Source organism: Bos indicus x Bos taurus, chromosome 26, assembly GCF_003369695.1.
Source record: "Bos indicus x Bos taurus breed Angus x Brahman F1 hybrid chromosome 26, Bos_hybrid_MaternalHap_v2.0, whole genome shotgun sequence".
In the NCBI taxonomy this organism is placed as follows: domain Eukaryota; kingdom Metazoa; phylum Chordata; class Mammalia; order Artiodactyla; family Bovidae; genus Bos; species Bos indicus x Bos taurus.
This window is the reverse complement of record NC_040101.1, coordinates 14,158,311-14,174,314: the sequence shown is the minus strand read 5'-3', so window position 1 is coordinate 14,174,314 and position 16,004 is coordinate 14,158,311. Positions and strand designations below refer to the sequence as shown.

General features: G+C 43.3%; 1 long non-coding RNA gene across 4 annotated transcripts in view; it reads right to left on the bottom strand.

Annotated features, from left to right (window-relative positions):
* The window catches only part of LOC113884229, a 109,728-nt gene that overhangs the window by 59,942 nt on the left and 33,782 nt on the right, over positions 1-16,004 (bottom strand). The gene's annotated exons all lie outside the window — the stretch shown is intronic.

Sequence of the window (16,004 nt, the reverse complement as noted above, 5' to 3'; positions counted from 1 at the left end):
CCAAAAGTCTGAGACCTAACCATGGGACTAAAGAACGCTTCCCCTCCCTGCATGTCTTACCAATACATTGCTAAATGCCTCTTTAAGGCAGTTCCTTTTACCTAGTACATCCTGTCTGCCTTAAAAAAAAAAAAAAATTACAAGGCATACTAAAAGTCCAAAAACACAGTTTGAAGAAACCAAACAAGCATCAGAATCTGAGTCAGGAACGTTTAAATGATCAAACCAGGAATTTTTAAAAATTATCGTTCATACACTAAGGACTTTAATAGAAAAATAAACCAATGTATAAGAAAGATGGGTTGTACAAGTGGGAAAATTCTAAGAGTCAAAAAGAAAAGCTGGAGATCAAAAACATTGTAACAGTCACGAAGAATACCTTTGATAGGCTCATTAATAGGCTTGACATGGCTGATGACAGAATCTTTGAATTTGAGAATATCTCAGCAGAAACTTCTAAAATGGAAAAGCAAAGAGTAAGAAAGACTAGAAAAAGTACAACAGAATATCCAAGAGCTGTGGGACAACTAGAAAAGGGGTAACATAAATGTAATGGATATACCAGAGGAGATGGAAAGGAGAAAGAAATAGGAACAATATTTGAAGTCAAAATGACTAGGAATTTCTCCAAATTAATGACAGACACCAAACCACAGGAAGCTCATAGAGCATCAAGCAGGGTAAATGCCCAAACAGACAAAAGAACTACACATAGTACACATCATATTCAAGCTCCAAGAAATCAAAGACAAAGAAAAAATTCTTGAAAGGAGCAGTGGGGGGCACTTTATTTATAGAGAAGCAAAGACAAGAATTATTCCAACTTCTCAGAAAGCATGCAAGAAGGAAGAGGACAGAGCTGGGTATTTTGAAGTGTTGAGAGAATGTTACCCACACATCTAGAATCCTATACTCTAGGAATTATCCTTCAAAGCTGAGGGAGAAAGAAAAACTTCCTCAGATAAACAAAAATTGAGGGAATTTGTTACCAGTAGACCCAACTGTCAAGAAATGTCAAAAGTTCTTCAGAGAGAAGGAAAATTATATTGATCAGAAACTCAGATCTATATGAAGAAAGGAAGCACACTGGAGAAGGAATAAGGGAAAGAAAAATAAAAAAGTTATTTTTGTTATTCTTAATGGATCTTATGAATGTAGTTTGTCCAAAATAATAGCTACAACGTATGACATTATATCAGAGAAGGCAATGGCACACCACTCCAGTACTCTTGCCTGGAAAATCCCATGGACGGAGAAGCCTGGTGGGCTGCAGTCCATGGGGTCGCACGGAGTCGGACACGACTGAAGTGACTTAGCAGCAGCAGTAGCAGTATTACATTATATACCATATATATATTAGATTATATATAATCTAATTATATATAATTATATAATTATATTTTAATTAATATTATATATATTATATATAATTATATATATAATATATATAATTATATATATATTAGATATTATATAATTATATATAATCTAATACACATACACTCATCTGTGCTTCAGTTCAGTTCAGTTGCTCAGTCGTGTCCAACTCTTTGCAAGCCTATGAATCGCAGCACACCAGGCCTCCTTGTCCATCACCATCTCCCGGAGTTGAATGATATTAACGATATAAGGAATGAGAGGGAAGAGTCAAGACTTTTTTTGTTGTTTTTGTTATTATGCGTTATTTTGTTGTTATTATAAGGTACTTGCACTACCTGTAAAATGGTGTTTGAAAGTAGAGGACTTGAAGTAGTTGTAAATCCATATTGCAAATTCAAGGGCAACCATTAAAATGATTTTTTTAAAAAAGAAGTACATTAAGAAAGGTGTGAGGGAAATTATATACAACATTAAATTAAAGCCACATATAATTTAATATAATTAAATTAATTATAATAAAATTAATTTATGTAAATTCAATAAATTAATTAATTAATTAATTAATTAAAGCCACAAAAGGCAGAAAAATTGTGAAGACAAAAACAGAAACAAAGAACAAGGGCAACAAATAGAAAACAGTAACATATAAGGTATTTGTTGTTCAGTCACTAAGTCGTGTTTGACTCTTTTGAGACCCCATGGACAATATCTCACCAAGCTCCTCTATCCACAGGATTTTCCAAGCAAGAATACTGGAGTGGGTCGCCATTTCCTTTTCCAAGGGATCTCCCTCACCCAGGGATTGAACCTGAATCATACATCTCCTGCATTGGCAGGTGGATTCTTTGCCACTGAGCCACCAAGGAATCCCTACATATGTGGTATATATTAATTCAATTATATCAATAATCTCTTTACATGTCAATGATCTAAATATCAAGCTAAAAGACAGAGATTGTCAGAATGGATTTTTTTAAAAAAAGGACTGAACTATATGTTGTTTGCAAGAAACTCACTTTTATGGATTAAACATAAAAGGATGGAGAAAAATATACTAGGCTAACATCAATTAAAGGAAAGGAGGAATACCTATGTTAATTTCAGACAGACTAGGCTTCAGAGCAAGGAAAGTTATCAGGAATAAAGACAAGCATTACATAATAATAAAAGCATCAACATTTTAAGAATATATAACAATTCTTAATGTGTATGTGCCTAATAACAGAGCATCAAAATACATGAAGAAAAACAGAACTATAAGGAGAAAAAGAAGAATCCAATAATATAATGGAGACTCTAACACCTCTCTATCAAAAATAGATCCAGCAGGGAGAAAATCAGTAAGGACATAGTTGAAGTCAACAGTACCTTCGGTCAACCTCATGTAACTGACATTTATAAGCAAGTTCATCCATCAACAGCAGAATATACATTTTTCTCAAGCTCACATGGAGTATTCATCAAGATAGACCACATCCTGGGACATAAAACATACTTTAACAAATTTAAAGGAAATGGAAATCATGCCACATCAGCTTTCAGACAACAGTGGAGTTAAACTAGAAATCAACAACAGAAAGCCAGAAAATCCCCAAACACTTGGAGGTTAAACAATACACTTGTAAATAACACATAAGTCAAATAAGGAATCGTAAGAGAAATTTAAAAGTATATTTTAATGAAATGAAAATGCAATTTATCAAAATGTGTGGGATGCAGCGAAAAGAGTGCTTAGAGGGAAATTTGTAACACTGAATATATGTATTAGAAAAGAAGAAATATAAAAAATCAATCGTTTAAGCTTCCATACTATAAAACTAGAAAAAGAGCAAATCAACATAGGAGAAAATCCAGATGACCCTGGATGTGGCAATGACTTTTTAAAATACAATACCAAAGGCACCATCCATGAAGAAGTGATTGATAAGCTTGACTTAATTAGAAATTAAAAGCTTCTGCTTGATAAGGTAGTGTCAAGAGAAGGAGGAGAAAATATTTGCAAAAAAGGCATTTGATAAAGGACTATTATCTTAAATATACAAAGAACTCTTAACACTCAATAATAAGAAAACAACCAATCTGATTTAAAAATTGGCAAAAGATCTGAACAGATCTCAGCAAAGAAGATATACAAATGGCAAAAAATGTGTATGAGACTACGTTCCGCATCATGTACCACCTCAGAAATGCAAATTAAAACAATGAGATGCTACTACATACCTACAGAAATGGCTCAAATCCAAAACACTGACAACGTACACAGAAGGACTTGCCCAGAAATATTTACAGCAGTTTTATTCATGACTGCTAAAACTTGGAAACAACCACGATACACTTCAGTAGGTAAGTGAATAAATAACATTCCAGACACGACTTTGTGGGTGAACAACAAAAATCCACCCAATATTCCAGACCGTGGAATATTTTCAGTGCTAAAAAGAAAAGAGATATTTGTCTGTTTGTTCACTAATGAATCCCAAGTGCCTGTAACTGCGCCTGGTACACAGTTCCTGCTGTATATTTGTTGATTGAATGCCAAGACACTCCATTCCCTAGCTCGCCAGCCGAGGAGACTATGTCATGCCAGGATTACCCAGCAGATGGCGGCCGAGGAACGCTAGAGACAGCTGGGAGCCTACACACTGAATGCAAGATTCCTCCCAATTAAGTCCAAGATAACAACCTGCAGACAAAATCAAGTCCAACTACTCCTAACACAGACTTGTATTCATGAGAAAGAGGCTGTATGTAAGAGGTGAGCTGCTGAGCTGATAAAGCCTTTATCTACTATCGGAGGTTGTTTACACACAATTCAGGGATGAAAAAATGAACATAGCTGTTGAGAAGAACTAAACACAAGAGTCCTCCCACGGTGGGGAAAAAAAGCAGTGAAGAAAGCTTATGGTCACGGATCTGCATCAGTCCTCCAAAGGATGGAAAAGTGACATGTGACTGCTATACCACCAAAGGACAGAAACAACACTAAGAACTAACATTGCTTCCTCTGAACATTCCCGAAGATGCCCTCTTACAAGAACCTGAGTCTCTCTTCCACCGTCCTCTGGATCCCTGCCAATCTGTACTCTTCCTGGGTGCTTCTGTTACCCACGCAATCAGGGAATTGAATTGCAGTGGTAACAAACCCTTCAAAAGCCAAGTTCAAGGTGATCCTTGGATCAAATTCAGCCTCAGAATGTGTCAATTTAGGGGGAGGATCCGAGATAGATACTGCTTGCAGATCTGAGTCTGCTGACCCAGAACTATCCCAGCCAGCTGGTCAACCTGCTTACTGCTATACTGATAACAAGAGCTAGCATTTATATTTCCTATGTGCCCTCCATGTGCTGCGTGCATCACCTGCATTTTCTCATTAATCCTTAGAGCATCACTTCCAAGTCCACAATGTTCTCTGCATCTCACAGGTGACACAAGAGAGGTGTTATTTGCCCCAGGACCCAGCACGTTGCTCACAAGCTCACTCTTAATCCCTGGGAGAATGGGAATCTGCTGAGAGGCACAAGAGACCCCGATGGACCTCAGAGAATATTTAATCCAGCCCCTTCTCTTCAGACGGAAGAACTGAGGACCAGAGTGGGGAAGGGACTGACCCAAGCTCACACAGGGATCCCGGAAGCCTGCCCAAGCACTACTTACTAAGAACTACCCTACACCTTAACATCCTCGGCTAGTGCCAGGAAAACCTCTTCATCCCCGAGTCACAGGCTTTATTTAATTTCCCCCAGACTCCAAATGTGCTTCAGTCTTGCTGGCACTAAACACTCTGCGTAAGATTGTGTCACAACAATATAGCTCTTGTTTTAGGAGTTTCATCAAGTAGCAGACTGTCCAGCCAGGATCGCTCATGCATTCTGGCTTCTGCAGCTGGTATCATTGGCTGGAGCCACTTAACCTGAGCTGGTTTGCTCGTTGGTTGAAGGAGAATACCAGTATTTATGAAAGGGTGTTCTATATTCTAGGCTAGTGCTATATAATGCAAATATAATATGAGCCACAAGTGCAAGCCGCATTGTACTTAAACTTTTTTCCAGTAGCCGCATGAAACGAAGTAAAGGAAACAGGAGCGTCAAAGCACTTGACATGCACACATCATTATTAATTTCCATAATTTGTTTCATTTAAGAATCTGTCTGCCAAGCAGGAGATGCAAGTTTGAGTTCTAGGTCCAGAAGATCCCCTGGAGAAGGGACTGGCAACTCACGCCAGTATTCTTGCCTGGGAAATCTCCTGGACAGAGCAGCCTGGCGGGCTACAGTCCATGGGGTCACAAAAGAGTTGGACTGAGGCAGAGTGGGGATCGCAGGTAAGGTAGCTGAGACACAGGGGCCTGGGCTCTCCAGAGGTTCTGGGGGGAGTAGGGACCCACCTCCTCTCCCTACGTGGGGAGATGGTTTGCTTCTAAATTCATCTTCTATGTGTCGCCATTTAAGCGTCCGTTGGGATTTAGTTGGGGCGAAAGGAAACCATCAAAGGGGCTACTAGGGCATATGAATGAACTTACAAGCATCCAACAATCAAAGCACCACACGCACACACCAGCACACACCAACAACTGAAGGCCTCCACTGCATCCCATGGACCAACAACTCCCACACCCCACAACCATATCCCACATCCACAACACATGTACCCAACAACCAGTGTGTTTTACACACGCACTGAGAGTTTTTACTGCCCCATCCAACCAAAGAGCTTGCCCCCGCCACAAACACATTCTCCATAATCAAAGAGCTTCACACACGCTCTCAATAATCAAAGCACTTCATACCAAAGAGCTTCACACACATACACACTCCAACAACCAAAGGGTTCACACACCCACTCACACTTTCCTCACAACCAAGCACTTCACACACACACACACACCCCCCCCAAAGAGTTTTACTCCCCCAACCAAGGTGCTTCTTACACACCCACAAGAGCAAAATGCTTTACTCCTACACACAACAGCCAAAGCTCTCCATACAGACACCCCCACAAAAGAAAACCCCAAGTACTTCGATTTGTTTGCCACAGCAGCAGGTACTTGAACACCAAGATGTTCAACTGTGACTTTCTTTTCAGATTAATGAGCAGAGAAAGATTGGAGGAAGGAGGGGGAGGATGGTGGGAGAGAGCAATTACACCCGAATCTTTTCTGTTGATTAGGGATTCCTTCTCCAGCCTGCTTTGGCTCCAGCTAAATCTTTTTCTAATGAGATGTGGCTTATCCAGATCAGGGCGCTGAGAAAAAAGTTGCAATTAACTTTAAGAAGAAAAGAAGTGAGTGAGAGAGAGAGAAGGGAAGGGGGAGGGCGAGGCTGGGAGATGGTGAGTGGGGGCAGGGAAAGGGGCGGGGCTGGCATTCCTGGAAGAGCTGGGTGAATGGGGCCATAGGGCCCAGCCTCCTGTGGGCCATCCATCAGCTCCTTTGATTCCAGACTTTAGGGATAGCCCTTGATGATCGTTGTGCCTGCAGGAGTGGCCTCTGTGCTGCTCCAGGCTCAAGCCAAGCGTTGGGAGGGCTGGTTCTTCTCAGGGTGGGGTGGCGGGGGGTGAGGTCCAGGGCCTTTCTGACTCTGCATCCCTGACGTCTGGTGGGGATTCTGGGGGAGAAGGCCCCTCTCAACTGCATCTCTTTCACACCTGAGCTGTGCCTTCTGTTCGCTGGCTCCTGCAAAGACACGGGGCCTAGGTCACAGGTTAAGAACCTCCGTGACCCCCAGGTGTCTAGCCAGCATGAACTCTTTTCTCAAGTGCTGAGTCCAGCACTTGACTCTGGCAGCCAGAAGCAGTCCTGGACTGGGTTTGCGGTACTGACATCCAAGCTGGGGTCTCCCCAACTCACCTCACTGTTCCTACCTGGGAGCAGGTCCCGATCTCTTTTCCTGTGAGCCACTGAGAAGGGTGGAGAAGGTCTGGGATTGAAAGAGAGGTTTCATGTAGAAACGGTGGGAAAGCCTCAGGCTCCCGGAAGCAGCACAGATTTACCTTCCTTTGCTTCTCTGTCCAATAGCATCAAGCTCGACCAAGCGACAACTGCAGGAAAGCACCCCCTCTCCCTGGTGTTTAGTTTCTTCATCTGCTAAGAGTTGTAAGGGGGTGAGCTGGGCATCAGCTCTTGTGAGATCTCCAGTCCTGATGCCCTGAGATCCCGAGAGAGGGGCAGACACACACTAGAGATCCCGCGAGAGACAGAGGCAGCCTCTGGGGATCGGGAGCCTCTGATGGGTGAGTCTGCCTTTCCACGCTGTGCCTTGCGCACCCACAGGACACTTCCACCCCCTGCAGATCTTATCCAAGTGGAGACTAGGTTTCGCCCTGTTTGGCAATAAATACCGAGCACTGCCTCACGGCAGTATGGTCCTTTCCCATCCAATGGACTTCCCTGTACAAATTAGGAAGGGTTTGTATTGCACTGCTGGAGCCTCAGTGGGAAACAGTGAACTGGGGGCCTCTGAATCTTGCCTCACCTGACAAGCTTCCTTGATTCCCAAGGAAGAAGGGCCGCCGTGTGTTGGTGGCCACCCAGACACACGGTTCCCTCAGAGATACGTTTGGGTGACCTCTTACCAAATAAGCTATGGAGATGATACTGGGCCAGGGGACAGGTGAGCTAAGGCCGCTCTTCCTGTGCCTAGCTTCCAGAGAGGTGAGCCTATACTTCAACTTCAAGGCCCAGAAGTTTCCTTGAGTCTGGTCCCCTAGATTCATGGTCAGACCTCCTTTGTACCTCTGTCTGCCCTCCACCTTGTTAGCTGCGGAAGACAGTCCTGGCTTTCTCCTATCTCTCTCTTTGGCTGTCGCCAATCTAATAAGCATATGTGCTAGAAATACTAGCCGGAGTGTTAAGTTAGAAATTCTTCTTAAACATATAGTAAGGTCAGATGAAGGAAAAAAAAAAAAAAACCCAGAAAACAAAACAGAAAACCCTGAATCAGAAATTGGACACAGGAGGGCAGATGTAGACTGAACAGGAAGTGCTGGCCCTAGGCTAAATGAAACAGCTGTCACCATTGTTCTGGACTGAAAACTGCCTTTGCAAACTCCATGCGGGCCAGGCTCAGAAAGCAGATGTTAATAATTACAGCACATGAAACGAAGGGCACAGGATTAGGCAAGTGACGAAAAAGAAATGGTACCAGTAGATTTATAACTCACTCCGGCAAATCTGTTTGGGCTGGTGGGGGTGGGCATGGCGGCCTCACTGCAGACGCCCCCACCCAGTTCCCTTCCTAGTTTGGCATTTTGGCTTCTGGGATTATCTCAGAATGGAAGGATTGTTGAAACTATTTTAAGGGAATGGGCTGTGGGAGACCTTTCCTGGCTACCTTTCTGGGGACCCTAGGCCTATAGGACTACAGCCTGTTGCCTCTGATCTGAAGAAAAGCATCACATCCTCAGTACCGAATCCAAACACCAAAAAAGCAGAATATCAATCCTAAGTGAAATCATCCCCGAATATTCATTGGAAGGACAGGTGCTGAAGCTGAAGCTCCAATACTTTGGCCACCTGATGCTAAGAACTGACTCATTGGAAAAGACCCTGATGCTAGGAAAGATTGAGGGCAGGAGGAGATGGAGGCGACAGAGTTTGAGATGGTTGGCTAGCATCACCGATTCAATGGCCATGAGTTTTAGCAAAACTCCGGGAGATAGTGAAGGACAGGGAAGGCTGGCATTCTGCAGACCATGTGGTCACAAAGAATCAGACACGACTGAGTGACTAAATAACAACAGCAACAGACAGACGAATCCTGGAGTTGGATGCCTCACTGGTAAACAAGAACTCAGGGACACAAAGCCAGGCAGCCATCTTCAGAGCCCTTGCTTTACCAAGGGGTTCATGTTTAAAATCCAGGAGCTCAAGTTCTTTGCAGCTGAAATTGATTCACACTTTAAAGTCAGCCAGCCCCCAGCGCCTGGGAGGAGGCAAGAGAGAGCTGGGAGAATGTTGGGACAGTTGAAGAAAGTAAGAAAAGCAAGTTTCTTGGGTTAATTACATAAGTAGCAGAGAGTCTTCCCATGTTTTCTTGAACATTCCTCAGTGCTTTTCCATGTGAGCCAGAGTTGTAAAAAGCAAAACAAAACAACACACACTCACTCACATCCACCCCAAAGCCTCCCATCCCACCACCCCCTGGAAAGGACGTCTCTAAGAAAGGTTAGAAAGAAGGTAAAGCATGTGTTTGCCATCTTTACGCCTGATATGGAAACCATATGCTTAAATACACTAGCAAACATACTTAATATAACACTCTCTTTTATTAAATGTGGTTTTATAAACGCTCTCCCCAGCCAGGGCACCTTTGCCGTGCTGGAGGCTGGAACTTGGCAAAATAATCTTCCCGCTGTTACATCTATTGATACACATTTTTTGAAAATGAGTCTCGGACCCTTGGAAAATAGACTGGTTCTGATTATTATTGCAAGCGGGAAGGGGCACACAAGGGCATCTTTTTTCCTCTGATAAATTAAAAGAACTGTAACGGGTGCTTTCTGCAACCTGTAAAAGGGCAGAGCCATCTGTGATTCATTTAGCAGCTCCTTACAGAAGATTTATTTGATTAATTCGGTCAGAAGAGAGAGAATATGGATTTTCCCCTGCTCTGAGAGGCGCGTTCGCACTCACACTTGCACACATGCACCCACCCATGGGCAGACATCTCAGGAATGAAAAATGACTAATCGGGTTATTGGAACTGGCCAACGCGGGGCCCTGGTGGTGAGATCGAAGGCTCCCGCCCTGCTGATGGGAGGGCTGGTTTCGGAGTAGATTTAATATCCTTAGGCCCAATGCCACCAGAGGGTGACCCTAGAGAAAAATAATACTGTGGACCCTGAATTACATTTATTGGGCATTGAGCACTTGTGCCAGGCTCTGTGCTGAGCCCTTTGTATGCATTACCTCACTCCACCGTCTCAACCACCCCTCTCCAAGGAAGCACTATTTCATTTCTGCTTTACAGGCAGGGAGACTCCCCTATTCCCAGCAGGCCTCTGCTCGAAATTCTTTACAATTTTTTCAGAGGGTATTTGACTTTTTCCATGCCTCTACCATGCAGATGGAGGCCATGTCCAACATCAGTCTCATGGCAGATAAACTTTTAACGCAGTCATCTGCCTTGACTGTGCTTCATGTCCTGTGGATTTCAGTTCAGTGTTGACGGCGTGAGACGTTCTTTAGAGCTTATTTCTAGTCTCAAGGTGGAGAGCTGGCCTTGATGGTATCTAACTGGCCTTGGGGGTCCCTAACTGGCATGCCCCAAACTCTATAAGCAATTGTCTGCAGACCACTGTCAATTCCCAGTGGGTGGGAACAGACTTTGAGATAGGTCTTCAGAGAAGGTCAAGAAAACAGCACAGAAAGGAAGACTCAGAAAATCGTACAAGATCTGAGCCAAAGAGGAATTTGGAGATCTATGTCAGGAGCGGCAAATATAGGGCAAGAAAGGTGGCTATGCTCTCCTTCCCAAGCTCACAGCAGACATTGCTAATTGATCCCAGCTCTCTCTCCCTCTCCGGCTAACCCTCAAAATCCTTCTCAACCTAGTGACTGTCTGGCTTCCCTGTCTGGTATTCTCTGGATCCACTGCAGTGGAGCTGGCGGTATAGTGGAAGCCAAGGTACAGTGGGTCAGAAGCCTCTGCCTTTTGCCAGGTCTCTGAGAATCCCCATGGACAGAGGAGCCTGGCAGGCTATAGTCCATGGGATTGCAAACAGTCAGACATGACTGAGCGACTAAGCATGCACACACACGCTGCTCTCTCCCAGGCCCCTCACCTCATGGGATGGCACTGAAGCTGCTCTGCAGATAGGATGAAAGGTGTCCCCTGGGAAAGTGTAGAAGACTGAAATCTCACTGCAACTTTGAGAGTCCCTTGGACTACAAGAGATCAAACCAGTAAATCCTAAAGAAAATCAGTCCTGAATATTCATTGGAAGGACTGATGCTGAAATTGAAACTCTAATACTTTGGCCACCTGATATGAAGACCTGACTCATTGGAAAAGATCCTGATGCTGGGAAAGAGTGAAGGCAGGAGGAGAAGGGGACAGCAGAGGATGAGATGGTTGGATGGCATCACTGACTGGATAGACATGAGTTTGAGCAAGTTTCAGAAGTTGGTGATGGACAGCGAGGCCTGGCGTGCTGCAGTCCATGGGGTTGCAAAGAGTTGGACACAACCGAGTGACTGAATTGAGCTGAACTGAACCCCTAAACTGAGACAGACTGGGACAGCTTGAACTGGTTTATGATTTGGGGCTTAAGATTCTAGAAAGAAGTGGAAAGTTTCACTTTGGAGACATGAGCATCTGCAGACTCTCTCCACTGCAGCCTTTCCCACCTCCCTCTCACTTGCTGGACCACAGGAAATGCCTAGATCAAAGACAACCAGGATGCAGAGGCCAAAGGTATTGAGCACTTGTCTGGGCTGGTTGCAGCCTCTCCCTCGTGTCCTCAGATTTTTCTGCCAGGCAGAAATTCTCTCTGGGAAAAATGATGGTTTCATGAATAGAAGGAGGGGTCTTCAAGCTCAGAATTTCTGCCTCTTGCGGGGCCCTTTCTTGCTGGTTCCCTCCTAGGATCTGAACTAAAATCTTTCTCCACTTGGTGTGGCCCAAGAGGGAATCTGAGGCTCAGTACCTAATTCCAAGAGGGAATCTAAATGTCTGATTGGCAAAAACAAGCCTTTCCAAAGAAGTGAAGCTGAGGATCAGGACGGATTCGGAGAATCAGAGAATCAGTCTGAAATAGCATGTATTTTGAAGGGAAGCAGCCATGCACAATGACTCCTGTTGCTACCTTGTTTAGCAAGGTTACCTGGAAGGTCTTTAGGGGACTTACTTAGAGAATGGATAAGAGTTGTGTGTAACTTGCATGTCAGCTTTAGGTTGCTTGTGGGAGAGGGGGGAAGATTTCTGTGATTTTTGAGAAGGCTTGAAAACACTTTATTTAAACATGATTTCTACAATCTTCTTTACACTATGAATTTGTAATTCACAGTGAAGAAACGTTTACTAATGAAATCATACTCTACTCCAGCAGTGTCATGAAAAGATCACAAATATTGAATTAGTGAGGCCCCAAATAATGAGGATTTTACAGAGCTCAGATGACACCTCTTGAATGGGTTTGTTGACCAAACATCAATTGTTGAATAAAGGTGTTTGTCTGTACTGTGAAAGTGGTTTTCTGGAATGTTCCTGAGTGTGAAGGTGATTGAGCAAAAGAGTGATTGGAAAAAGAGTCAAGTTTGGGTAGTTGGGAAGGGGTGGGGAGTGGGGAGGTGGGTAATGAGGATGGGAGGCTCTTGGTGTGCCATTTTGGATTCCACATAGGGATACATGAGTGGGCTGAGGTACGTATGAGTTGTCCTTAAAGACTCCAATAAAGAGAGGGATCATGTGCCACTGGGAATTACAAAGAAACTGAAAGGCCAAGCCAGTATTTCTAGCTGTGTGATTTTGAGCAAGCTAGATAATCTCTCTGTGTTTCAGTTTCCTTCTCTGTAAAATAGAGGTAATAATAACACCTGATAAAAGTTGTTGTGAGGATTAAATGAGATACAGCCCTTAGAACAGGAACTGGCATATAGTATTAAGAAAGCATTATCTTCCAAATTCCCATCAACTGATATATGGATAAACCAGATGTGGTGTATCCATACAATGAAATATTATTCACCTATAAAAAGAAATGCAGTGTAGATATATGGATCTAGGCAGTATAGGTACAATGTGGATGAACTTGGAAAATACTACACTAAGTCAGAGAAGCTAGACACAAAAAGTCACATATGGTATGATTCCATTTACATAAAATGTCTAGAACAGGTAAACATACAGAGATAGAAAGTAGATTGATGATTACTCAGGGCTAGTGGGGGGCTTCCGAGGTGGCACAGTGAAGAATTCACCTATCAATTCAGGAAGACACAGGAGATGCAGGAGGCAGGGGTTTAATCCCTGGGTTGGGAAGATCTCCTGGAGTAGGAAACGGCAACCCACTCCAGTATTCTTGCCTTGGATATCCTATAATCAGAGGAGCCTGGTGGGCTATAGTCCATGGGGTTGTAAAGTTGGACATAGCTGAAGTGACTGGGCACACACACACAGAGGGCTGGTGGCGGGTGGGAAGATAGAGAGGTGACAGCTAAAGGGTAAACAAGGTTTCTTTATGGAGTGATGGAAGTGTTCTAGAATTGACTGTGAATATACTGAAGACTATTGAATTGTGTGCTTTAAATGGGTGAATGGTATGATATGTGAATTATCTCAATAAATATGTTTTTAGAAAAGAAAATAAAATATTATCTTATGTTTATAAGATAAAATTATATTAGTTTGTATTATATTGTAAATATTATATTATTTTTATGTGAATGCAATAACCATAAAAGAGGGTGATGAGACCTGTGACACTGGACAGTGTGTGTTCCTTCTAGAAACATTTATATTAAAAAATGCCTGTTTTGGCTGAGGTTTGACCTCAGTTTCCCCATCTACTAGAAGAGACAAAACCTCCTTGTTCAAAGGACCGTTGGAAGGAAAAATGAGATAACTCACGTACAGCACTTAGCACGGAGGCCAGCACATGGTAGACACTCAGGAGACAGAGTGGGTCTTGTCATTCTTCCATGAGACTCTCGAATTCTGTTGGAGGGGTTTGTGGGGGACAGCCTGATTTGAAAGGAACAGGTGACTAAGGGTCATGGACTGAAGCTGCAAGAGTTACAGACTGCATCAAGCAGACTGCATCAGTTTAGGTGAAATGTTTCAACAACAAAAAAAATTCACAGAATTTTCTAAAGATTCTGATATGCATTGTTTTCACACTTTTATAAGGTTGAAACAATCTTTATCAAATAATATATTTTCTAAAAATTTGAGGTGCCTTTGTGAGGACGTTGAACATTGTGAAAGAACTGAATTCTCCTCCATTCCTGCAAGCCACCTGTAGGTGCCACCATTGTTTTTAGAATTAAGTATTTAGGAAAAAAAAAAAAAAAAAAGACAAATGGCCATGTATGAAGGGAATTGGGCAGCGTCCAGTGCTGGGCTCCTGACCTCACTTGACCACTCAGCAAACATGTGACTTAAGGAAACAAATTTAGCTTCCTTGGACTTCAGTTTTTTCTACTATAATATAAGAAGATGGTGGCTGTGATCTCAGTGTCCCCCCAGCAAAAACCTTCAGTCTGTGATAATGGTCATAGATTGATAAAGGTCAATGATAACAATGATGGTACAAACATTTTTTAAAATTATTTTGTATTTTTGGTTGCACCGGGTCTTCACTGCTGCACACTGACTTTCTCTATATGCGGTGAACAGGGGCTGCTCTTTGCTGCGGTGTGGGCCTCTCATTGCGGTGGCTTCTCTCGTTTTGGAGCACAGGCTCTGTAGTTCGGTAGTTTCAGCACTCGGGCTCAGTGGTTGTGGCACACAGGCTTAGTTGCCTTCATGGCTTGTGGAATTTTCCCAGACCAGGGATTGAACCCATGTCCCCTGCACTGGCAGGTGTATTCTTGTCCACTGTACCACCAGGGACGTTCAATGGCCCAAATCGTATTAACAACTAGGAAAACCCATCTAGCTGTTCCAAAGCTGTGGATACAGGTTCCATGGTGTAGAACTTGTTCCTTCTATTCCAAGGGTCTTGAGTTCTAGTCTCCCAGTCTGATGCTCAGAGCACAGAGGCCAGAGAAGGACTTCATTATCACTTCCATCCTGATTCTCCTCCAGAAGAAAGTATTAATGTGGTTCCTTTCTCTCTTTGGGGCTAGAGATATTGCATTGGCTAGTGTCCCTCAAAAAGTTCATGTCCTCCAAAAGCTGTGCATATGATCTTACTTGGAAATAGAGCTTCTGGAGACATAATCAAGCTGATGGTCATAATGGATTAGGGTGGACCTAATCAAGTGAGATAGTTGGACACCATCACTGACTCAATGGACATGAATTTGAGCAAACTGAGAGACAGTGGAAGACAGAGGAGCCTGGTGTGCTGCACGCAGTCCATAAGGTCTCAAAGAGTCGGACATGACATAGCAACTGAACCATAGCATGAACAATCAAATGATTGGTGTCATTATAAGAAGAAGGAAGTTTAGAAACAGAAATACATAGACACACAGGGGTGAGAACACAAGGTGAAGATGAAGAAGGTAGAAATGGGAGTTATAACTGCCACAGCCAAGGAATAACCAAGGATTTCTAGCAATCACCAGTAGCTAGGAGAGAGGCATGGAAAAGATTTTCCCTCGGAGGCTCCAGAAGACATGGACTCTGATGACATCTTGATGACTTCTAGCCTCCTAAATAGTAAGAGAATACTTTTATTTTGTTCTAAGTCACCCAGTTTGTGAAAGTGAAAGTCACTCAGTAGTGTCTGGCTCTTTGCAACCCCATGGACTATACAGTCCATGGAATTCTCCAGGCCAGAATACGGGAGTGGGTAGCCTTTCCCTTCTCCAGGGGATCCTCCCAACCCAGGGATCGAACCCAGGTCTCCCGCATTGCAGGCGGATTCTTTACTGTCTGACCCAGTTTGTGGTGCTTTGCTATAGCAGCCCTAGGAAACCCATATGGGGCTGGGGATTCCTATTCTCCCAAGTGTCAGGA